This window comes from Dasypus novemcinctus, chromosome 15, assembly GCF_030445035.2.
Source record: "Dasypus novemcinctus isolate mDasNov1 chromosome 15, mDasNov1.1.hap2, whole genome shotgun sequence".
Classification (NCBI taxonomy): Eukaryota; Metazoa; Chordata; class Mammalia; order Cingulata; family Dasypodidae; genus Dasypus; species Dasypus novemcinctus.
In genome coordinates, this window is record NC_080687.1 from 73,685,400 (window position 1) to 73,712,113 (window position 26,714).

At 35.4% G+C, this 26,714-nt stretch overlaps 1 pseudogene; it reads right to left on the reverse strand.

Moving 5' to 3' along the window:
* Positions 1 to 10,134: 10,134 nt before the first annotated feature.
* On the reverse strand, positions 10,135 to 11,426 carry LOC101414262 (ribosomal protein S6 kinase delta-1-like; annotated as a pseudogene).
* Between the last annotated feature and the right edge of the window lie 15,288 nt (positions 11,427 to 26,714).

A 26,714-nucleotide genomic window follows, 5' to 3' on the forward strand; every position in this document is an offset into this window, starting at 1 on the left:
ACTAAAGTAGACTCAGTTTTAGTCTACTACAGACTTACTATTATTCTAGCAATGGAAGAACTCTTATCATTGAAGTAAAGACACGGGCCACCAGAACTTCTGAAGGATGGGAAAGAGAAGAATAGATATGACATGGGAGCATTTTTGGGACATTGGATTTGTCCTACATGACATTGCAGTGACAGATACAGACCATTGCATAGTTTGTAATAACTTACAAAATTATGTGGAACAGAGTATAAATTATAATGTAAACTGTAGTCCATGGTTAGCAGCAATGCTTCAATATGGGTTCTTCAATTGTTAGAAATGTTCCACACTAATGAAGGATGTTTTTAATATGGGAAAGTGTGGGATGGGGAGGGAGTGGGAATTGCTCATATTTTTTATGAAACATTAATGTAATCTAAAGTTTCCTTAAGAACAACAACAACAAAAATTATTTAAAAAAATAAAGAGAGCTGCATGGAATGTTAAGAGTAAATCAGTCTCTGGAATTTCATGACCTGATCCCACCTACATTCTTGCTCCCTTCTCCAATCCCCTCCCTACATATTATGTTCCAACCCTTACAAATCTGTTCCATTTCCCCTAATGAAATGCTTTGCACATATTATTTCTTAAATCTGGAGTGTTTTCGTAAATAGTGTTCTTTGGAAGAACAGTCACTTATCTTAGCACCAGTAGGATTTCCATGTGTAGTCTTCTAGATCAGGGTTTTTAAACCTTTTTTGTTTCATGGACCCCTTTGCCAGTCAGATGAAAACCACAGACCCCTTTCTAAGTCCACACTATACTGTGTATTATTTAATAAGTATATCATACCTACACCTACTCATCCCCACAAGAATGATGATTTTTTGAATTTCACTTCAAGTTCATGGACCCCTGGTTAAGAACCCATGCTCTAGAGGCTCTCAGAAAGTAGAGTCATACTTCTTCTATATTAACACTTCACAGTAACTATTATCTAATATTTCCATAAAGGAAATAATTCTGATTATTAACTATTTTGGGTCACTGACTACTTTTTGTTTCTGAAAAGTTTTCATATGACACTTGTCACAGAATCTTTACTTTCATTTTTTACATTTGAATATGGAGTTAAAATTCCTGAACCCCAGTCATTGATCCCAGGTGGAGAATACCTTTACAATGAGTTTATTGGGAGTAATTTCTCTTTCTTGTTGATAATTTCAGTTTTCAGATTCTCTGCCCCTCTCTCCACATCTATTTTTGCATCTTTGCACTAGTATCTCAATATTTTAATATTTATAGCTTCAGTGCTATTTTAACATGTGATAGGGCAAAATCCATGCATTTGAAATCACTGAAATAAGGCTTTAACTAAACTCTCCCAGAAACTTCTCTGCTAATTTCAATGTCAATCAACTTTATGGAGTCCCTTTACCTCTGGCATTTTATATTTTTGGCAAATTAATTTCTCAAATTCATATTTCTTGAATTCTGTGATTTAAAAAATCTTTCCTTGTTCTTCTCCAAACTCTAATTACTTTTCAATTTAATTTAAAGAGTTCTTTTCTTGGCTTATATCTTGAATATTGTAATTTCTCCAGAATTCCAATCTTAGCCTGTTTTCCTTACTTTATGTATTTTACCTATGTAATCAAATATTCTAAAATCTTTTCAGCAGCACTGTTTAGACTGATAACTTCATATACACATTTCAAAAGAGATATTACATAGAAATTAAATTTGCATTTTCTGACATTTATAACATAATATGCTTTCTATAATATACATATATAACATATATGTATATAAATTGTATAGCATATATACTATATATGTGTACATGTGCATAATATACAAAAATGTGTATGTACACTATGTATATATAATACACTATATATGTACCAATATAACATATATACCATATATAATTATCTATATCTATGTAGGTGTGTATGTATGTATATGTATATGTAAATATCTACTGGCTCAACAATCCTCAGTTTCCATCCTCTTTAAACACTCTTTCTTTCTCTTCCCTCATTATTGCATCTTGTGAGAATTTACCACTAGATATGATTATCTCAAATCCAATATATTTACTGGTAGTAGAATGATTTGTTTTTTCAAGACTTAAAATATTATTGTAGTAACAAATACATAACTCAAAATTTCCCATTTTGAAAACATTCAAGTTTAGTATAAATTACACTCATAATATTGTGCTACTATCACCCATATCCATTATGCTAACATTTCATTGCCTCAAAGAGAAACTCTTCACCCATTAAACTGTCTCTAGGAACCTATAAACAACTGTCTGTCTCTATGAAGTTTGCTTCATCTAGGTATTTCATATAAGCAAATTATACAATTTTAGTAATTTCGTGTCTGGCTTATTTCACTAACCATGATGATTTAAATTGTCATCCATGTTGGAGCATGCATGAGAACTTTATTCATTTTTATAGCCAAATTATATTCCATTGTGTGTGTTTATCACATTTTGTTTATCTATTCACCTGTTGTTGGACATTTGGATTGCTTCCACCTTTTGGCAATTTTGAATAATGCAGCTATGAACTTTGGTTTATATAAAATCTTTAAGAAACGTATTTTTAAATAATTTCAAACTTACAGGACAGTTTCAAAAATAATATAAACCCCATATAAAGAACTTGAACACACACCCCCTGCCCCAGATACCCAGATCCACGAATTTTAACATTTTGTCACTGTATTCAGTTATTTGATCACCTTAAATACAGTTACTAAGTTCAAATTAAACATTGGCATAAAGTTTATATTCCATATTCCATTTTTTATGTTCCAATAATGTTCATTTTGTCCTGCATTCTTCAGTCCCACCCAGTATCATTTATTGCATTTAATTATCATTATCTCTTTAGTTTGTCTTTATTTTTTAATTGTGAGAACATATATACAGCATAAATCTTCCTATCCCAACCACTTCCAAGCATACCAATGAGTGGGATTGATCACATTCACAATGTTGCAGTACCCTCACTACCATTCATTACAGAACTTTCCCCTCACCCCAAACAGAAACCCTACACTCATTTTGCATTAACTTCCCAGTTCCTCTTTCCTACACTCCTGGTAACATGTAATTTTCTTTCTCTATGAGTTTGCATATTCTCTGATACTTTCTTTGTAATTATCATGGGGCTTAAAGTTAACATCCTTAATCTATAGCAATTTCACCACTTTGATACCAATTTAATTTCAATAGCATACATAGATAATGTTCTTATACTTCTCTGTCCCCTCACTATTATGTAGTTTTGTCACAAATTACATGTTATACATTATCAGTCCAAAACCATTGATTTATCATTGTATTTTATGTATTTGTCTTTTAGATCCTGTAGGAAGTGAAAAGTAGAGTTACAAACCAAAAACACAACAGTAATGGCATATATTTACCCATGCCATTATCTTTAGTGGAAATATTTATTTTTTCATTTGGTTTAGGTCAATTGTCTAGTGCCCTTTCCTTTTAACCTGCAGAATTTTCTTTAGCATTTCTTGTAGGGCCAGTCTACTGGTGTTGAACTCCCTCAACTTTATTTGGGAATATCTTACTCCCTCCTTCATTTTTGAAAGACAATTTGGCCAAATATAGAATTCTTGGATAAAAATTGGGAGCTTTCAGTCCTTTAAATGTCTTGCCACTACCTTTTGGCCTCCATGGTTTCCAATGAGAAATGGCACCAAATCATATTCAGGCCCCCCCTGTATGCAACACATTGCTTCTCTCTTGTGGCTTTCAGAATTCTCTTTTTGTCTTTGTCAAATGACAGTTTAAATATAACATGTTCAAAATAAAATTTAAAAATAAAATATGTTGCAGAGTAAGTTTATTTGGATTTGTCCTATTTGGAATGTGTTGCTAGTCTTGAATGTAGATATTAATGTGTTTTATTAACTTTAGGAAGGTTTCAGCCATTATTTCTTTGAATATTCTGTCACTTTCCCTCTTTCTTCTCCTCTGGGACTCCCACAATGTGTATGCTTGATGGTGTCCCACAGGTTTCTAGCCTCTGCTCTGTTCAGAGAGATCTTTCTTAAATGAAAATTTAATCATTTTATTCCATGACTAAAAAAATCTATAAAATATACCCTTGTTAAATAACAAGACCATGGAATCTAGAGTATCATACATCTGTATCCCAGAATATTAAAGGAAGTATGTCCCAAAGTTCTCTTCAATGAATTGAATAAGTGACAAATGCTTAGTAAGTAAAGTACAACATTTATTTACTGGGAGATTCCCCAGCCTTTACAAGCTAAAGTGCATTGCTAGTTTCTAAGTGGATATTCAGGTCCTCACACTATTTCCCTTCTCCATTTCATTCTGTTTGGTTTGGTTCTTTTTTTTTTTGAAGGGAGCACCTATTTAAGTCTTTTGAAATGAGCATTATGGGAAATACTCTCCTTACTTTTTACAGTTTACTTTAGAGTCAAATAAAATTACTTGTTATTTTTAAAATATGCCACATTATGTCATATCTTTGTGTTTTGTTTACTCCCCTTCAAGAAAAGTCTTCTCATCTTTTTCTATATATTCATCTTTTAAGAATAGCTAGGATAAAATGTAAACCCGTTTCTAAATACAACTTACCTGCCTCACTCTTAGAAAGAATTGGTAAATTACTTCATTCTTTGTAACTACAACAAAAAAAGTAATAACAAAATTACCAATTGCTTTCTATGATCTAGACTAGCTGTTTTAAAACTGGATATAGGCTGTGTTTATACTTTTAAAAATACTGAGGACCCCGGGGAGTTTTTTTTTTTATGTAATACCTACTAATATTTAATTTACCAATTAGAAATTAACAGAAATTTACATTTATGAGTCATTTATTTATTTTAAAACATCAATATTAAATCCATTGCATGTTGGCATAAAGCATATTTTATGAGAAATAAGCATATTTTGTAAAACAAAAAAAAATAATGTGGGGAGAAGTGTGACATTGTTTTACATTTCTGCAAACATCTCTGAGTGACTTACTAGCAGGCGTTATTTTCATGCTCAATGTAGCCCAAAATTTGTCAGTGCCAGCCTCTTCAACCTGCCTCCCATGAGTACTTGCATGTTTTCTGACATTATTAGCATTTCCAAGCTTTTATTTCTGCCCTAGTTCTGAAATCAGTCATATATCAGAGGGGATCTAATACCTTTTAGAAACCAACATCTGGTTGTTGGGTACATTCCATATTATAGAATCTTTGAATCAGAGTTCAAAATGTTTGTATGTATGCTTAGATATGTATACATACATAAATAGATACACATATACATATAGAGTCACATATATATTTGCACACACATATCTATACATATACTCTCACAGATCCATATTATAAAATTCTCAAATTCACACCAAAAACTCCAATTCCAATCCACATTTTTACAAACATTCCCCTGTTCCATATCTGTAATTGTCCTTCCAAACTAAGAGCAGTGGCTCCCAACAATTTAATATTTACTTATTTGTTCAATTCTATTACATATCTAAAATAATTTCAGTGTAGCTTCTTCTATAAAATTAAGCATCAGAAAACTACCTCAGAAGAGTTCAGGATTTATATGCAGTTTTCAAGTACCCCAGTCTGTCTAAGGTTAAAGGAATGCAGTTTATTTCTGTGTTCATATATTACTTGGAATTTTTTTTCCTTTATTTCCCTTCATCAGTGAAATCTTACTTACTTAAAAACATTTAGGGAGTGGATGTGGCTCAAGTGGTTGGGTGCTGGCTTCCCACATAAGAGGTCTAGGGTTTAATCTCTGGTCCCATTACCTTGAAATAAATAAATAAATAAATAAATAAATAAATAAATAAATAAATAAATAAATAAAATAAAAACAGGATTATTCGTTTCAATTTGCTTTCATTTTTATGTTTTGTTTTCTGTTTCTGATTAAAAAAAAAAGATTTATTTTATTTATTTATTTATCCCCCATTACTTAACTTGTGTGCTTGTCTTCTTTTTAGGAGGCACCAGCACCGAACCCAGAATCTCCCATGGGGTAGGTGGGCACCTGAGTGACTGCTCGAGGCCCCTCTGTTCCCCCTTATTTTTTAATTTAATTTTTTGAATATGTAGAACACTAAAATGCTTCCAAAAGCCAAACCTTATGGAAAATTATTCACAGAGGAGGGTCATTACCTTCATATTCCTTCTACCTCACTCCCTACCAACTTATTTGATTTAAAAAAAAAAAAAATTAAAGATTTTTTTACTAGAAAAGTTGTAGGTTTCCAGAAAAATCATGCATAAAATACAGAGTTCCCATGAATTACAATATTATGAATATCTTGCTGTAGCATGGTACATTTGTTACACTTTAAAGGATCAGAAAATATTTGAGGTCATATGATCTCCATTGCAACTACCCAATTCTGTAATTGTCACATTAAAGTAGCCTTAAACACTAAATAAATGTATGCGCATTACTGTGCTGCAAAAATTTTTTTATTTCCAAATAAAAGTTCTGTGAACTGGATTTGGTCTGTAGCCACAGTTTACAGAACTCTAAATTAGGTGAAAGGACATACAGTATTAATTAAATATGTGAATTGTTTTATATTATATTGCAATATCAGATTTGTATCTCTTTTCATGTACAGAAAAGAGCAATCTTTTGAGAGTTCTACATACCTAACTTTGGACACTGTAGCAGTTTGATATAGTTACAGATTCCAAAAATAGATATTGGATTATGTTTGTAAACTGGTCTATACCTGGCCATGATTAAATTATGATTGGGCCCTGTCAGTAGGGTGACACGGGTGGGGCCTCACAGATAAAAGGCATGGCAAAGGACAGAGTTGGGAGAGTTTTTAATGTTGGAGTTTTGATGTTGAAGTTTGATACTGAAATCTTAAGCTGGAGCCCTGGAAAGTAAGCACACAAATGAAAGAGAAGCAAGCCCCAGGAAGGGAAGAACCCTGAGCCCAGAGAGAAGCAAGTCCTGGGAAAACAGGCCCTGACCCTGGAAAGAAGCAAGGCCCTGGGAAGAGAGGAACCCAGGAAACTTGAGCCCTTGCTGACATCGGCAGCCATCTTGCTCCAACACTTGGAAATACTATGGTGAGGGAAGTAACTTAAGCTTTATGGCCTGGTGTCTGTAAGCTTCTACTCAAAATAAATACCCTTTATAAAAACCAACTGAGTTTTGGTATTTTGCATCAGCACTCCTTTGGCTGACTAATACAGATACCCTTGTGAATAGCGATGACAAGAAGGCATATATTTTTTTCTAGGGAATACTTTGGTCCTATGGATGCTGTTATAGGTTGAATTGTTTTCCTCCAAAACATGCTGAAGTCTTAATTTCCAATTCCCTAAATGTGACCTTGTTTGGAAATAGAATCTTTGAAAATGTGATTAGTTAGGTTGAGGTCAAACTTAATTTGGATGGGCCCTAGTCCAATAGGACTAGTGTTTGGGGATTGAATCATGTCCCCGACAGAAGAAGCTTATGCCTTAATCTGCATTACTGTGAGTGGAAACACATTAGATAAGACCAAATTGAATCTGGATGGGTCTTAATATGACTGAAATATTTGAGAGAGGTCAGTTAGTGAAATGGAGAAGTCAAGAAAAAGAAAAAAAAAGAAAGAAAGAAAATAAAATGGAAGTAGAAGAAGCCTGAAAGAGAAAGAAATTGCCATGTGACAGAACAAGTGAGGGAATTTCAAGGATTGTGGCAAGCAAGCACCAAAATGCTGTAGACTTTGGGAGAAAGCAAACCCTGCAAATACCTAGATGCTGGGGTTCTAGCCTCCAAACCATGAGGTAGTACATTTCCGTAGAATAAGTAGCCCCTTGTGTGGTATTTGCCTTAGTAGCTATGGCAAATGAAGACTATCAGTACCCTTACAAGAAGAGTAATTTTGGACAAAGATACAGAAAGACAGCAATGAGAAGGCCATGTGAATATGGAGGAGGCAGAGATTGGAATGGGGCATCTACAAGCCAAGGAAGCCAAGGATGGGAAGCAAACCACAGAAACTAGAAAAGATTCTGTCCTACAGACTGTAGAGTGTGCATGGCTCTCCTAGCATATTTCCCTAGGGATTCTGGCCTCCAGAACTATGAGGCAATGCATTTGTGTTGTTTTAAGCCATCTAGCTTATAGTAGTTTGCTATAAGAGCTCTAGGGGGAAAAAAAAGACAGCTCCCAATAGAACACTGAAACAATCTTTTACTTTCTTGTAAGGCTTGCTGTCAGCTCACTTGGTTGTCAAAATATACGCCATTCTTTCAACCATTAATTTAGCAAATATTTACATGATACTTCATGGGAAATGGGCAATTTCTTTGTATTAAGATATAGAAAACAATTTAAATCTTTGCCTTTAGGTGCTTATATCCTAGTGGCCCCAAGCACAACAAAGTATTTCTGTAAATGATTTGGTGCTCCATAAATGATTGTAAGGCAAAATTGCCTCAGTAGCTAGAGACACCATCACAAAGATAAGAATGTGGGCAGATAACCCTGCATTATGTTCATCTCATCAGTTCTGTCCAATCCACAGGGGTAAAAAAAAGGGGGATGAGATTTGGTGTCTTCAAACCCAACAATGCCAGCACCAAGACACTCCACCGGATTGAACGGCAAGAGTTGTTGAATAAGTGAGTGATATTCTTCAGAGAAACATTCTAGCATGTTCAAAGTAGTGTGAATATTCCTGGGGATGACACTCAGCCAGACTCTTGCCAGTGAGAAGTTCAAAGAAGACAGCACCAAACTCCACCAATCACAGGCTTCAGTTTCTTCTGTGGTAGCTCTAACCTCTGGGGCAGAGTACATTCTCTCTATGGCATCGCTGTTACAGGAATCTTCAACCTCACTCCACCTGCTGAAATACATTAGTTGAATGTGTCCTCTATCATTCAGTAAGAATATGTTTGGGTTCAAATTGCAGCATACAATTCCCTCTCTATGTAAACCATCAAGGGTTACCACCATTTCAGCTACTCATCTTTGAATGCAGCCCTCCTCTATTTAAAACCTAGTTCTATTTTTTAAACAAATCAATTTTATTGATACATATTAATAAAACATATAATTCATCCAAAGTGTATAATCAATGGTATTCAGTACAATCACCTATGTGTTCATCCCTTCAATCATAATTAGAGCTTTTTCATTATTTCAATAATATAATATTTTTTTAAAAAATGGCAAACAAGAAATTTCCTCACCACTCAATCTTTTTTTTCCTCAGCACTCAATCTTGCACAATTATTTATTTGTTCAGTAAGCAGTTTTTATTGAGATATATTCACATACCATATGATCTATACAAAGTGTATAATCAATGGCTTTTAGAATAACACAATGTTGTACAATGTTCATCATCTCAAAAATTTTAGAAAAATTACATTACTCCAAAGGGAAAGACTCCACACCCCTTAACATTCCTTCCTTAGCTCTATATAACCATTAATCTCTTTTCACCTTTATAAATTGATTTACATTTACATTTTATATAAATGGAATCATATAATATATAGTGCTCTGTGTCAAGTCTCCTTCACTTAGGATAATGTTTGTTTTCTTTGTTTCTGGTTTTGGTCTGATATTAACATTTTGTCGTGTTAAATTACATTTGTTCAGCTTCAAAGAAAAATGGCCTTATATATGCAATTCTACCCGTACTCATATTTCGCATAACATATTTATGTTCACATAATATATTTAGCTCATAATAGGGCAATCATACAGTATTTTTCCTTTTGTGTCTGGCTAGTTTCGCTCAACATAATGTCCTCCAGGTTTACCCATGTTGTCATATGTTTCACAAATTCATTTCTTCTTACCTTTGCCTAATAGTCCATTGTGTGTACACTTCACATTTTGATTATCCATTCATCATTTGATGGACACCTGGGTTATTTCCAACTTTTGGTTACCATGAATAATGAACATTGATATGCAGATGTCTATTCATATCCCTGCTTTCAGTTCTTCTGGGTATATACCTAGCAATGTTATTGCCTGTCCTATGGCAAGCCTATATTCAGCTTCCTTAGGAACTGCCAAATTGTCCTCCACAGTGATTGTACCATTCTGCATTCCCACCAACAATGAATAAGTGCAATTTTTTTATCAAGTTCCTAAAAAATCTGAAGTGATTCCTCGTCTCTTTTTAGTGCCAACTCATTCTCTCCCTTGGTCTCATAGTTTCTTTGTAATAAAGAAGTTAGTTCCTCTTTAGCTAAATCATTGACTTGATCTGTAAACAGCAATACTTCTTCTGTTACTAAAGTGTCTGCACTTGCATTATATTCATAACCACCAGAGTGAAGACTAGAAATATGAAATAGGCTTTCATCTGTATTGTTTGCAGTTAGTACTGATCCAACCACTTCAAGCCCTTAAAACTCAGGATCTGAGCTTTGTAACAAAGACGTGTCTCTTGAACTACTGTGATGAACAGCTGCTAAATAACATACCAAGGTCCTCCTGTGCCTAGTGTTTCTCTGCTATATTATGGAATTTCAGCTGGTAGGTATCACTTGATTCCTCTGAGCCTTTTTCTTCGTGTGCTTGGCATTGTTCAGTACTAAGTCTAAGGCATAAAATGTTAGGGGCTTCCAAAAGTTTATTCTCTATGTTTATATTAGTCTGCATAAACTTAATAGGTCTCATTGCTGCAGCTTTTGTTGGTGCCAATTCACCAGGTAGATTTAGAAGATCTAGTTGTCCTTCATCAGTACCATTGACATCATCAAAAGTAGCATCTTTAAAATAAATAACTGGGACTGAGTCATTTGCCCTTGCTAATGGTGTCTTGAGCTTTAAACTCTGTCTTAGTTTTGTTAAGATGTGCTGTCTTGATCTGGAAGAGAGATGGCTGGTTTTATTTTAGACTATAACATTTTCCCCCCAAATCAAGTCCCAGGAGTTCACTAGTGTTATCGTTACTGTCTATCCTAATGAATCTCATGAGACTGTTTCTTGATCCACTGGGGGAATCTGATGTTCTTGGAGAACAAACTCGAGTTAACATCTTCAGGGAAAAATCTCAGCTCATGAGATAGCAGCACTGTCACAATCAGCAGCAAGGTGTGCTGGGAAGCGTTTAGTAGCTTTGGTATCCACGCCCTTTTCTTCAGTCTTCATAAAGGGCATTCAAAGACCCTGGTTTGACCTCTTGCCCATATTCATTGCATAATATTAAATAACTAGTAGTGCATTCTTCTTCTGAACTTGAACCAAAATTGGGCCATTTTGGAAAGGTATCTTGGCTATTGTCTTCCTGGTTACTATCATCTTGAGAGGTTGGAGTAAGGCTAGTCCTCAAAGGTAAAACCTTAAGCACCGGCCTTAATTTGAATCTCTTGTTATCATTAGGATTAGATGTTGACTGTTGCCTGTGAACTTTGGTAAGCAGAGATTTTTTCATCTCCTGGATGTCAAAGCTTTCTTCAGGGCTCCTGTTAAAAGCTTACTGATATCAGTTTCCCTCCTTCTGCATACTGCAACACAAGAATACCAACTCCTCAGAGATGAGGTACTTGTGCACATGTTGGGAACATGCTGGGCACACAGCTAGGATTATGGTCTTTCTGTTCCTGCTGTATTCACTACTTTTCCTTAGACCTTTTAAAAGAAATGTCTGTTCTGTCCTTGTGCCCCTTACACATAAAACTCTTGTCAATCATCTAACGGACTCTGAAGGTCTTTAGCTCCTTTGCAGGGCTCCTTAGGTTCCAAGGCGGCCTTGAACTTAGCGATCCCTGAGGTGACCATACTGCGTGCAAGAAAAGTATCAGTGAGAGAATCCGAATAAGCTTCTACAGGACCAGTCAATTCAGAACCATCATTAAGTACTCCACCCTTGAAAAATTCTTCCAGCTGTTTATTATTATAAAAAGCAGGTATATTTGCAGAGAACTGTAACAGATCTTCAGCACACTGTCTTCTCTCTTCAGTAATAGTTTCAGCAAATCATCCTTAATTTAAATACTTTATTTCTAGAAAATGCTAACCATCATCTAAGCCTTCAGCAAGTTATAATCTTTTTGCTGCTGGAGTGTCTTGTCTTGATGTTAATAGCTGCTGACTGATCCGGGTGATGGTTGCTGAAGGTTAGGGTGACTGTGGCAATTTCAAATACTATTTTTTAGCAAATGGAGGAAACAGCTCTGAATGTCGGAATAAGTTTTTGTGAATTTGCCAGAATATTTTGTGCAGTTTCTTAAAGTCATTTTATCCCTTCTGTACCATTATCACCAGACATTCTCTGGATTTCTTCCTGAAACAACCCAGGCAGGAACCTTATACACAGTCTAACATCTTGAGTGTGGCTGGGGCTCGATGACCATGTAGAAATGAGCGAGAACCGCACCAAGTTCCTGGTACAGCTTATTCTTCCACCACTTCTGCAGCTGCCCCTCAGCCTGGGACCATCAGGGCAACCCAAGCGCCACCGCAAACCATGCTCTGAAGCAGCAGTGAAGCAGCAAACTGAGTCCAGGTTTTATAGTTTAAAACATATAAGGTTAGGTTAGCTCTGAATGGAAGCATTTAATCTTCTCTAATGTGTGACTGCAAAAGAGCTTTTATTAAATTTGATTTAAATTATATAGGTTATCTCTTTCAAAGGGTTTAATTATTTAGATATTTAATGATATAAACACAAAAAGTACTAATCTCTTACTGAAACTGAGAAGCAAATATAAGTGAAACCATCATGGTATATACTGTTTACATCTGTTTACTTTTGCCAAAGATCTCTCTTACTAATCACACTCAGAGAAAATAGCAAAGGTAATGGCAAGAGCCAGGCATTTTATATAACACATAATTTGTATTTTAAATGCTTGATTACAAGAAAGGGACACATCATTAGCTTCATGTGACATCTCTGTTTAGCTCTATTGGTTTATTGTTCTGCTAATCTTTTTATTAGTAAAGAGGGAGATTTATTTCTGTTAAAGTCATTGATCAATAAAAAAATCTGTTGTAGCAAAAACCTTATAGAATAAAATTCTATGCTGGGCTAAAATGTAAAAGTGTGCAGAATCAGGGAACTTCTTTCAGGCAAGAATGATGCTTTCTCTGTGAGTGAAAGTAAAGCAGGAACTCAGTAATAAATCAGTATACTTTATCCAGACAGATAGAAAGGCACGATGTGTTAAGCATTTAAGAATATTGAGCTGTTTTCATTAGAGAATTGAATTAACTTTCATTGTTGGGGCTTCTATTTTAAGGTTCTTAAGGTGAATTTAATAAATGTTGAGAAGTTCCAAAGAAATTGACTGTATGGACTGAAACAAAACTAGTAACAATATTTAGGTTGATAAAAGTAGTGTACACAGTTTTGCCTAAGAAAGATCAAGAAGACATAAATTTCTTTACAAGGCATTATGGTCAATGATAATTTATTAGTGTTGACACTGTGTTTCAGGATATGGACTACATGTGTATGTGTGTAAATACATAGACGTGGACCTGGACTTGGACCATTGAATTATGTACCCTAAGGAAAGGCCTATTCTTAAATTCCTGTGGGTATGAAACTATTTATGAATATTATTTTAGAAAATGCTAAGATAAGTTAGGGTGTGAACTCATTTGTGAATAGGGTCTTCCAAGGTATTATTTGGGTATGGCCAACTGAATCAGGGTGAGTTGTAATCCATATCACTTGAGGCCTCTTAAAGAGAAGGCCACAGGGAAGAATCAGAAGCTAGAAATCAGTGGAAAATGGAAGTACTGATGCAGGGAAAGAGAACTTGCCTTATGACAGGAAGCAAAGAAGCAATCCAAAGAACTCCAAAGATTGTGGCAACACAGCACCAGAAGATGAGAAGGCTACATAATTTGGAGAGAAAGCATAGCCTTGTAGATTACCTTGATTTTGGACTTCTAATCTTCCAAACCATGAGACAATAAATTCCTGTTGCTAATCTATGCATGTGTGGTATTTATCATAGCCGACCTGGAAAAGTATCATATATATATATATATATATATATATATATATATATATATATATGATACATATACATACATTATACATTTAATAGTTTTTGTTTTTGTTTTTGTTTTTTTTTGGTCTGGAATAAATTGGCTGTGAGCAGAATCAGAGGAATGAATCTCCAAAAGTTTGTTTTTTATTTTTCCTTCATTTTAATTATTTTATGAACAAAGAGAGACATTCTGAATTTCTAAACAGATTTCCTATATAATGACATTCTTGCTTTCAACACAGTCATATTTTTAATGAATTATTCAAATAAACCATCCAGATTTTCATTTCCATGTTGTCAGACACACAAAAACCTAAGATTATTATTTATTTTCCACTGATTTTATCATGGGTGGTACTATATGGAACACAGTAAAGTAATGAGTGATAATTAAATTGTAATGAGCTAGGAGAAACTGGCAACTATTTAGTTTGCTTTAGATAAGATATTCCCATGAGCATAAATTATGCATCTCCATTGACCAATTTGACATGATAACTCTCAATTTATATTTAATGATGTCTAAAATTTAGAGCATGATGAAGAAATGAAGATAAAAAATAAGATAAAGATATTTTCAATCTCAACAAAAATCACTACAATAAAACAAACAATAAGAAGAATCTTTCTTGGTTTAATTAAAAGCATGGGCAAGAAGTATAGTGCTGTTAATATTATTATTTGCTTTGTAGATTTTGTCAATTACTCTTGGATATTTCTGACTTACACAATATAACAATTGACTGGAAATCTCTGCTAGTACAATTTTATGAAAAGGTCATTTTGTGTGTTATTCATCAGGATTCATATCTTAACCACACCGCATATTTTCCTCATCTTTCTAAACCTTAACTCTTCTCTTGCTTTTCCTTTACCTTCTCTCTTTTGCTCTTTCTTCCCTTCCTCCCCAACTTTCTTCTTTTTCTTCCTTTGCATCTGCTATAGGAGCAATAACCCTTGATGGAACAGTTTTTTATAATAAGCAGAATCACAGTCTCTTAAAAAAAAAAAGAGTGAATAAGCAAATACTTCCTATTTAGGGGGAACCACAATTGCCATCACTATAATAAAACTATGTAAATGAATACTTCACATTATCTATAAGAGAGAAATGGTTGAAATATGTCATGCCTACAATGATATATCAATTTGAGAATTCAATTGAAGGAAATAATTCTAGTCGGTGTTTTATTAAGGGAACTATTAACAAAAAATCATAAAATGAGATCTCCAATAAAAATATGAAAATATTAAGCCTAATAGTTACAGTAAACACATGAATTATGTGATAAAATTGACATTTTACTGTAGAAAATGTATAACAATTATCTATGTTGGAGTCATATTGCTTGTTCTTAAAAACTAAAAATTCTTTTTCTAGATATGTTGCAAAATTTTCCTGAGATTCTGTATAAACCGATTTTTGCTTTTTTTGTTTTCTACTTATCTGCTAAAATAAACCATCTCCCACATTACACAAGTTTACATTGCTCAATATTTCATCATTTAGCTAAAGCAGTAAACATATATATTACTATCATTTAAAATTTTTTCAAAATGTTCTTTTTATAAGTCAAAAAGTATGTCTATGTGTGTGTGAGGGAAAAAAAGAAGTAATAGATAGATAAGTAGTTCCCCATTATATATAATTTGACTTAATGAGAAGTAGCTCTTAACTTTCAATCAACCTCAATGTAGCTTAATATTCAAAGTAACTTTTAGAGGAATCTTTTAAACCTGGAATCATAGCCCTTTTGCATTTTATCCCCTTGATAATAGATTTTCTTATTTAGCGCTAAATTCTTGAGAAGTAATTATTAAAATATGTGCCATTAAGTCCATTTTTCATTATAAAACTTTTATATTAACTGAGAGTTGTCTAAGTTGTCAAGGGAATTTACCAATTTATGTCAATCATTTGGGTTCATAATTAAACATAATTCTTTTTTGGGATTTTTATATAAAATTTGCACAGTTTTCTGTAATGGAAAAAGGGATATTAAGCCTTAGATACATTATAGCAGTGACTAATCTGCATCCTTAGAAGAGCATGTGGAATTCAAGATACTATTTTATTATAAATGGTCTCAAAATATGTTGGACTATTAACATCATGATGCTAAATAGTGGAAAATAATAACTCCAGATACAAATCTTATGTATAGTAAACAAAAGTTAGTAACTATTGTTATTCTTTAAATAAAATGAGCAAGTTCAGAAGTCAGGAGGTAGTGAGAGTGAGGCAGAAGGAAAACTCTCATAAAAAACAAACAAACAAAAAAACAAAACGATGTATGATACATAAAAGGGAAAATAGTAGACAAACCCAAACTGAGGGACATTCTACAAAATAACTGACTGGTATCCTTCAGAAATATCAACATCATGAAAAATAAGGAAACATTAAAAACTGTCGTAATTGGAGAACATGAAGGAGAAAATTCAATATGGAGTCATGGAGTAAATGTTAGAACCTAAATAATAGACATTATGGAAAAACTGATTGTGATGATTAGCTTTATATGTTAACTTGGCTAGACTATACAACCCAATTATCTCATCAAATCAGAATCCAGGTATTGCTGTGAAGGTATTATATAAATGTGGTGAAGATTTATAAGCACACTTTAAAGATTTACTTTAAATAAAGAAGTTTACCCTAAATAATGTGGGTGGTTCTCATCCAATTACTTTAAGACCTTAAGACCAAAAACTAATGTTACTCAGAGAAGAAATTGTGCCTCAACATTGCAGCATTAACTCCTGCCTAGATTTCCAGCCTGTTGGCCTGTCTCTTAGATTTCCAACTTGCCAGCACAATCTCACAAATCAATTCCTTTAAATAAATTTCATAATCTCATACTGAGACTATTTCTCTGTAGAAATCCAACTGAATAAATTCTGTAATTAAGTTCATTGTATTATACTAATGTTAATTTCTGAGTTAAGTGTACCACGGCTATGTAAGATGCTAACATTAGGAGAGATTGAGGAAAGGGTAAGCAGGAACTCTGTACACTATTTGCAACTCATATAAATATAAAATTAATTCCAAATAATAATTTAAAGAATAAAGGAATAAGGAATATTAGAAAAAGAAATGAAGAAAAGGCCTGGAATGGGCACTAAGTAATGAGAGGAGATGGACAAAAGTGAAAAATGGGACAAAGAAGAACAAACTATAGGGAAAGCAGTTAAAGCATCAACATTTTTCAAGTATGTTTCCTTGAGGATATTGAATTTTATAAATGATGATTGTAAGAATGTATAACCATATTAATTCCAACAACATAAAATGTATATTAAGCTAAACCTGAGGTTCTCGATTTTTCTAAGTTTTCCTGAATTTGGATATTGCCATGATAGATAAAAGGCATTGGTATACATTTTAACTAACTCTTTAAGAGTTTTAGAGGTGTAAACCAATATATTATCCCAAGACAAAAGAATGAGCAACTATGACACTGCCTGGCTATCATAGTAAGGAACTGGAGGGGACAGTGGTTAGGGTTAGGATTAGGTTTAGGCTTAGGGTCATGTATTGATTTCTATTATGTGATAGACACTGTTCTAACACCTTCATGGTCAATGATGATAAAAGATAAACGCTGGGAAGCAGCTGTGGCTCAATCAGTTGGGCTCCCAAGTACGATATTGGAGGCCCTGGGTTCATGTCCCGGGGCCTACTTGTGAAGGTAGGCTCGCCCACACGCTGTGGAGAGCTGCAGTCTGGGAGCTGCAGAGTGCTGCCCGGCTTGGGTGCGCCATGGAAAACTGACTCAGCAAAGTGACGCAACAAAAGGGAGACAAGTAAAAACTCAGGAAAGTGTGCAGCAAATGGAGAGAGCAGACAGCAAGCAAGCTGCAGGAGGGGGTGATAAATAAAAATAAATACAGACACAGAAGAATGTACAGCAAATGGACACAGAGAGCAGACAGCATGCAAAAAAAAAAGCTGCAAAGGAGGGTGGCGGGGATAAACATAATAATGAATAAAAGACAAATGCTTTCTATATCATGAGACCTACATTCTGGAGGATAGGGCAAAAATAATCAAGATAAATAAGTAATATATGTAGTAAATTGCTAGTGATAGGCAATAGGTAGAAAAACAACTCAGGGGAAGGGATTAAGAAATATCAGCGAGAAGTTTTGAAACATCAGGCTATTATGGTCAAGAAGTCCTCTCTAAAGAGGTGATATTTGAACAAATACTTGGAGTGTCTTGTGTTCAAGAAATATTGTAGGTGGAGCAGAGGGAGCAAGAGAGACATAGGTGATGATGTCAGAAAAGTAATGGGGGCCAGATCTTTAAAGGGTTTTGTAGGCAATTATAAGGTTTACAGTAAAATTAGGTCTTAAACAAAGCCTCTTAGATAAAAAAGAGTTCCTCTTATTCAAGAGTTGAGCCAATACAAGTTCAGTGCTGTGCTGGGTGTTGGGAAAGGAGGCAGGAATTTGACAACAAGGAATGGCATTTCATTAAAACCCACACATTTATCTTGAGTTAATTGTACAACTGAAATTTCCCATTGCTTAAGATGTGAATAAAGTAATAAAATTGAATTTATATGATGCATTTTGCAAACAATTAAAGGCAGAGACTTTCAAACTGCTTTTGTTCAACAGATTTTAGTAGCATTGCAAAGTTCAGAGGATTTACCAAAAGAAAAATCCTATTCCAAACATAACTGTCAAAGGTGCTCGCTTCACTCACCACAAATGTTTCCATCTCTAAAATATAAAGCGTAATACAAGGACCAAGTGAACTGAGATTTTGAAATTTATGCTTCAGACTATCCTGATTATCTGATGCTAAAATATCCAAGGAGAATTCAGTTCATTCTATACTCAAAGCAGTATAAATCTCTTACAGGTTCTAAATAAAATGAAGACATTTATGCTTAGTACATTCATTCACAACTTTGCAGTTAGATGCAATATTTTAGTGTACCTTGCAATGACTTTTAACTAAAGTTGTAAACCTTTTTTTGAATTATTTTCCTTCATTAATTGTCCATTTTAATAGAATGAAATAATGTTTCTCATAAGAAATTGTATTACTTCAAAGAAAACTAGATGGTTAATAATCACAAATTTGAATTTAAATGAAAATGTGGTTCTTGTACTTATCTTTTAGTGAACATATACTTTAATAGATTTTGCCCTCTGATATAATTTCCTCAGGATTTCCATTAACTACCAAAATACCAATATTGTGTGTTAAGTAAACCCACTGCTCCATTTGGATGTTTAATAGCTATTTCAAACTTAACAATTTGGAGAGACAGTGGTAGAGGTGGTGCTTGCTAAAGGTAGAATCGTGGGTTACAATTACAGAGGTCGAAAGCTGTGGGCTGGCGGGACCCTTCCCCCTGGGGCTGGTGGCTGCGGTGTTCCCTGTGGTGCCCGGATGTGTGGTCCCCAGGTCCACGTCCTCTGAGTCCCATAGCCTATGTTCCATGGACCTACGTATTCTGGGTCTGCAGTGTTCCAGAATTCCCTTTCTTGAGTTCAGCACTCCTGGAGGTCCAGAATTGCCCCAGACCTCCAGTTTTGGACTGATTCTGTGGGTGGGAGGGATTCGGTGGGGGGTGCTGCAGGGCTAATACGGGTTCAATTTTCTGCTGTTTCCCCTCCCCCCCCCTTTTTTTTGCATTTGGAGGAGCATACCAGCTTGCTTGGGAAGACCCTGGGAAGAAAAGAGTGGCAAATCTGCTGAGAAAGTCCAGTTCACCTAAATACCCTGGGATAGGAAACTTGGTCTGAGAGAAGATGGAGTCAGAAAATCAACTAGCCCTCTTATAGCACACCTAAAGGAGAGGGACTGTAGGAGGTGTTTTCCAAGCTTCCGGTAGCATACTTGGGTTTCCTGGTGAGGTGTGGGTGTTCTCTCTCTGGAAATTAAGAGTCATTATTTTCTATGCAGAGCTGGCTCAACAAGTACCCACTTGAATCTCCTACCAGACCTCTCAGGAAGCTTTCCAGCTGCCCTGGGAGAGAGAGAAGTGAGGAAGGGAGAAAGGGGGAATGTCAGATCCCTAAGCATTTTATTTAACTGCCAAGATGATTCCTTGCTTGAAATTTTTTCTGATATTTTGTTGGCTTATATTCTTGTTTTTCCTTCCACTTTATCCCCCCAAAGTCCTTTTTCTTTCTTTTTTCTTTTTCTTGTTTGCTTCCCCCTCCCTTTTATCCCCCTTTTTTCCCTTTTCTTTATTTCTTCCTCTTCTTTTTTATTCTTTTTATATTAGGTGCTTCAGGGAGCGCTTCACCTTTGCTGTATTTCCTCATCCTCCATTTCCTCTTTTCTGTGTGTATTGATTTTGACCACCAACACTATGTCCTTTCCTCTACATCTTTCTATCCTCCATCATTGATTGTTTCTCTTACATTACACCTCTCTTTGTTTGCCCCCCTATTTTTCTGACATTTGTTTCTAATACCTTTGTTCTGTTTTCTGTCTTATATTCACTCTTTATATTATTATAATTTCTTTTTTCTTTCCCTCTCTCCTGAACACACTGACATTTTAAATCACACTATATTCCTCCCCATATTCAGTTTGCTGTCTCATTATATGTACTCTACTCTTCTTACTGTTATAACTCTACATACCTTACATAAGTCTAATATCCATTCTCCTAGATCTCACATGGTTGCTCTGTTAATATTTACTATCAATACTATTATTATTCATTTTCTTTTCTTACTCCTTTTGCTTTCTCTGGCCCTAATATTTTCCTTCAAGTGAACTTAGCTAACAACAAGGAAATAGAATAAGAAAAACACAGTGACAAAGAGAAGACTTAACACACACGCAAAAACAACTAAGTAAACCCTAAACTAGACAAAGAAGCTAAGCAACTGATTAAAACTGTCAAGATAAAATGATGACCAGGCAGCAACAAAAAACTACAAACCAAACCAATAATAGGAAAACATGCCCCAATCCAATGAACAGACTAAAAATCAAGAAGAGGAACAGAATATGGAACAAGTAATTACAGCTCTCAAAACATGTATTATAGACCAATTTGATGAAGTGAAGGAAGAGATTAAGAATATGAAGAAAACGCTTGCAGAGAATACAGAAGAAATTGCAATCATATGCAAAAAGATAATAGATATGATGATGGTGATGAACAGCACAATTAAAGAAATCAAAAATACACTCTCAGCAAATAACATCAGACTCGAAGATTCAGAGGAGAGAATTAGTGTTGTGGAAGACAGTACATCTGAAATCAAACAGTAGAACTGATTGATAAAAAGATAGAAAAAATTCAACAGGGACTTAGGGACCTGAATGACAATGCAAAATTTGCAAACATATGCATTATAAGTATCCCAGAAGGAGAAGAGAAGGGAAAGGGGACAGAAGGGGTGTTGGAGGAAATAATGGCTGAAAACTTCCCAAACCTATTGAGTAAGATGTATGTACATGTCCAGGAAGCATGACATACCCCAAAAAGCATAAATCCCAACAGGCCGACCCCAAGACATATACTTGTCAAATTATCCAATGCCCAAGACAAAGAGAAAATACTAAAAGCAGCAAGAGAAAAGAGAACCATCACATACAAAGGAGGCTCCATAAGATTAAGTGCTGATTTCTCATCTGAAACCATGGAGGCAAGAAGGCAGTGGTATGACATACTCCAGGTATGAAAAGAAAAAATTGTTTCCAACCAAGAATACTCTATCTAGCAAAGTTAGCATTCAAAAATGATGGAGAGTTCAAAATATTTACAAATAAACAGAAGCTAAGAGACTATGACAACAAGAATCCTGCTCTTCAAGAAAAACTAAAGCGAGTTCTGCAGGAAGAAAGAAAAAAAGAAGAGACAAAGTTGGAGGAGAGTGTAAGAGCAACTAAAAAGACAAAAACAGAAAAGGAAAATCAAACAAAAAATGACAAATACAAACCCAAAGAAAATATGGATACTATAAGTAATTCCTTGAAGGTAATAACACTGAATGGCAATGGATTAAACTCACCTGTCAAAAGACTTAGACTGGAAGATTGGATAAGGAAATATGACCATCTATATGCTGTCTACAAGAAACACATCTTAGACTCAGGAATTCAAGGAGGTTGAAAGTGAATGGCTGGAAAACAATCTTACAAGCAAACAAAAACCAAAAAGGGGCAGGAGTAGCTATATTAATATCAGACAAAATAGATTTTAAATGCAAAACAGTAGTGAGAGATGAGATGGACACTACATATTAGTGAAAGGGATAATCTTTCAAGGAGAAAAAACAATCATAAACATTTATGCTCCTTACAAAGGTGCCTCCAAATACATGACACAAACACTGGAAAAACTAAGTGAAGGAATAGATGCCTCTACAATTTTAGAGGGGAACTTTAATACACCACTATCAACTTTGGACAGAACATCTCAAAAGAAAATCAATAAAGAAACAAAGACTTTGAACAATACATTAGAGGAGCTGGACCTAATAGACATCTGCAGAACATTACACCCAAATACAGGATATATATTCCTCTCAAGAAACAAATACCACTTAAAATAGTAAATAAAAAAATCAAATACCTGGGAATAAATTTAACTAAAGATGTAAAAGATTTATACACAGAAAACTACACAACACTGTTTAAGGAAATCAAAGAAGACCTAAATAAATGGAAGAATATTCCCTGTTCATTGATAGGAAGACTAAATATTATTAAGATATCTATCCTACCAAAACTGATCTACACATTCAATGCAATCCCAATAAAAATCAACACAGCATTCTTTAATGAACTAGAGAAACTAACTATGAAATTTATTTGGAAAGAAAAGAGGCCCCAAATAGCCAAAGACATATTGAAAAAGAAAAATGAAATTGGAGGAATCACGCTACCTGACTTCAAAACATACTACAAAGCTACAGTAGTGATAATGGCATGTTATTGGCACAAGGATAGACACACTGATCAATGAAACCGAATTGAGAGTTCTGATAGAGCCTCATATATACAGCCGTATGGTATTTGACAAGACCACCAAATCCTCTCACCTGGGAGAGAATGCCTCTTCAACAAATGGTGCCTTGAGAACTAGATATCCTTATGTAAAAGAATGAAAGAGGATTACCAACTCACACCTCATACAAAAATCAACTCAAGATGGATAAAAGACCTAAATATAAGAGCCAAGACCATAAAGACCTTGGAAAGCATTGTAGGGAAGCATCTACAGGACCTTGTAATAGGAAACGGCTTCATGAACTTTGCACCAAAAGAACAAATAGATAAATGAGACCTCCTCAAAATTTAAGCCTTCTGCACCTCAAAGGAGTTTGTCAAGAAAGTGAAAAGAGAGCCTACACAATGGGATAAAATATTTGGTAAACACATATCTGATAGGAGGCATATCTTGCATATAAAAAGAACTCCTATATCTCAAAAATAAAGACACAGTCCATTTATAAAATGGGAAAAAGATTTGAACAGACACTTCTCTGAAGAAGATATACAAATGGTTAAAAAAATCACATAAAAATTGCTAAAATCACTAGCTATTAGGGAAATGCAAATCAAAACAACAATGAGATACCATCTTACTCTCATAAGACTGGCAGCTATCAAACTAACAGAAGACTACAAGTGCTGGAGAGGTTGTGGAGGAATGGGAACACTCATCCACTGCTGGTGGGAATGCAGAAGGATCCTGCCATTCTGGAGGGCAGTTTGGCAGTTTCTCAAAAAACTGGCTGTAGATTTGCAATATAACCCAGCAATTCCACTGCTGGGTATATACCCAGTAGAATTGAAAACAAGGGCACAAACTGATATATGCACACCAATGTTCATAGCAGCAATATTCACTATTGCCAAAATTTGGAATCAACCCAAATGCCCATCAACAGATGAATGGATAAATAAAATGTGGTATATACATACGATGGAATACTACTCAGCTATAAGAACAAAGGCAGTACAAAAACATGTGATAACATGGATGAATCTTGAGAACCTTACGTTGAGTAAAGCAACCCAAGCATTGAAGGACAAATACTACATGATATGAAATAAGTAAACCAAGCTGTCTCAGAGAGCTAGAAATGGGATGATAAACTTAAAGGAAGTTGGGGGGTAGAGGAAGGTTGTGAGCTGACACCTACATGGGTGAAATCTATGATAATCTGGAGGTAAGTATTTGTATAGGGAAAGGATAAAATGGGGGCGTAGGGATAACTTTGGGTGGCGCTTTGTGTGTTTGAGGGGGGCTAGGGATGGGAGGATGGGTCAGATGGCCCAAGAAATTGGGGGAGGGTGGGGGGAACATTTGAACACAGGAGATTGTCAGATATGTGGTTGAAATTATAATGTAGAGAAAACTTCAGAAAATATAATATGGAAGGTTACCTGTTTAAGATGCTTAAGGGGAACATCTGACACAGGGTAAGCTTCTAAGGAGCGTGTGAGTGCTCATTTTGTCTTAGTGAGTTATATCATTGGGTGGAGACCCTTACAATGAGAGTGAAGGTGTACTCACATCCTGGGGAGGACTGATGTTCTCAAACAGAGGGAATTGTATCTCTCAATAGAATTTGTGGCTCCCAATGGGTTAGGACAGTCAAGTATGTCAAGTCCTCAACATTGTTGCAAGTATCTTTGAATATGTAACTTTGAGTATGAAAGATTTATTGTCGTGGTGGGACCTGAGGGGAGGGGGAAAGAGGTGTTGAATAGATGGAATCAGTGTACCTGTGGGGCAACAGAATTGTTCCACGAGATCATGCAATGATGGATATAGGACATGTTAAATGACACCAAAAATGTATAAAAGTCTATGGGCTAAAATGCAAACCATAATGTAAAATAGAAGATAACTAAAAATTTGGAAAATTATATAGTGTTTGAAAACTATTGTTTCAATATCTGCACATCTGCTGCAGCAAATATAATATGAATATGTAAAAAGATCATTCCTGGGGAAGGGACAAAGTGTTTGATGTTGGATATTTGGGAGAACCATATATTGTATATGTGATAATTACTATGATCTAAAACTTATGAGAAGACAAACTTAATAATTAGGAAAAAAAAAAGAGAAAGGATGTAGACATTGAGGAAGAAATGGAAGAAATTGCCTTGCCACTCTACTTACAGGGCAACACCTCTAGCAGTGATGAAAGGTGAGATGTCAAAAACAAAGCTTTTCCATTTTTTGATACTCCAATTTATTTTTCCTTTATTTAATTTTTCTAAATTACTATATATTATATATCTAACCGTTAAACCCATCACTATATTCCATTTCACCATAATGGAAACTGGCAATATATTCGGTTCCCTTTTTAAAGAAGTTTTGGACTACAGAGAGGTTCAACTACTGCATGAAGGAAGACTGGTGTGGGGTGTTATTGATAGAGGGCACATGGTTGGGAGGGAGTTCTCCAGGGCATTTATACAGGGTACATAAAAATATTTGGACATTTTCATAGTGGTATCAGTTATAAACGACATCTGAGAGAGTGCTGAGTTCCTAGCCAGGGGAGCTCTATCACATTCCCCAATGGAACAGCAACAATCCCCCAAGTGCAATGGCAAAGACCAGTAAAGATGGATGGTTCAACAATAAGTCCTTGATACTGATGGCTCCAATTATGAGCCTGTGTGCCTGAAATATGAACTAGGCCTAGAGCTGTAGGGTGCCTAAGAGTTACCTCCTGAAAGCCTCCATGTTGCTCAAATGTGGCCATTCTCAAAGCCAAACTCAGCATGTAAATGCATTGCCTTCTCCCCCAGCATGGGACATAACTCCTGGGGATGAATCTTCCTGGCACTGAGGGATTACTACCAAGTACCAGCTGATGATGTAACTAGAAAATGACCTTGAATAAAAGGGTCTACTCAGACCGGCAGACTATCTTGGCCTACATGTAATATCAGGTGTTAAAAATGCTTTTTGACCTTGGATAATAGGGGGAAATGGAAAGGACAAATGAGTTTATATCGCTATGTGTCTCCAAAAAAGAGTTGGGAGGTCATCAGAGGGACCACTCTTACGTATGCCTCAGCAGGGTCCCAGAGGCAGCCAAAGTAGATAGAAACCCAGGTACTGGTTCTCCTGAGGACTATGGAGACCCACAGGTTCTATGGTCATGGCAGCTGGCTCTGGAGTTCAGGGCCAGCATGTCAGTTGGTCCTACTTTGGAATTTGTGTTCCTGAGTGTATGGAGTTGGACTCAGATATGACCCTTCTACACATGCCTCTTCTGTTACTTTTACCAGACCTGTGGTTTTTGTTTGGGTTGGTGTATACTCAGGAGACCTGAATTTCTGGACTGTCCATGCAACAGCCAGGCCCTAAACCCCAGCAGATTTGCAGCTCCTACCCTCTGGTTTATTGGACTTACCCTGGCCAGCTGACAGGGAGGTGAAGAAGATCAACCACCACATCAGGAAGCGAAGAGTGCCTACAACTGCAAGCAGGAGAATTGCATACATCATCCACATGGAATCTAAGCCCCATCTTGATGTAGAGGGGGACTGGACTTAACCATCTCAGGGTCCACAGGATGGAGGAATACAGTATAGATCAGAGTAAACTTACTGGTGTTCTGCTGGGGGACTATTGTGATTAGTAAGGGAAAAAATTGTAATATTGATCTGCAGAAAGTGGCCATGGTAGCTGCTGATGGTAGGAAGAGGGAAGAAGAGATATGATGTGGGTACATTTTTAGGATTTGGA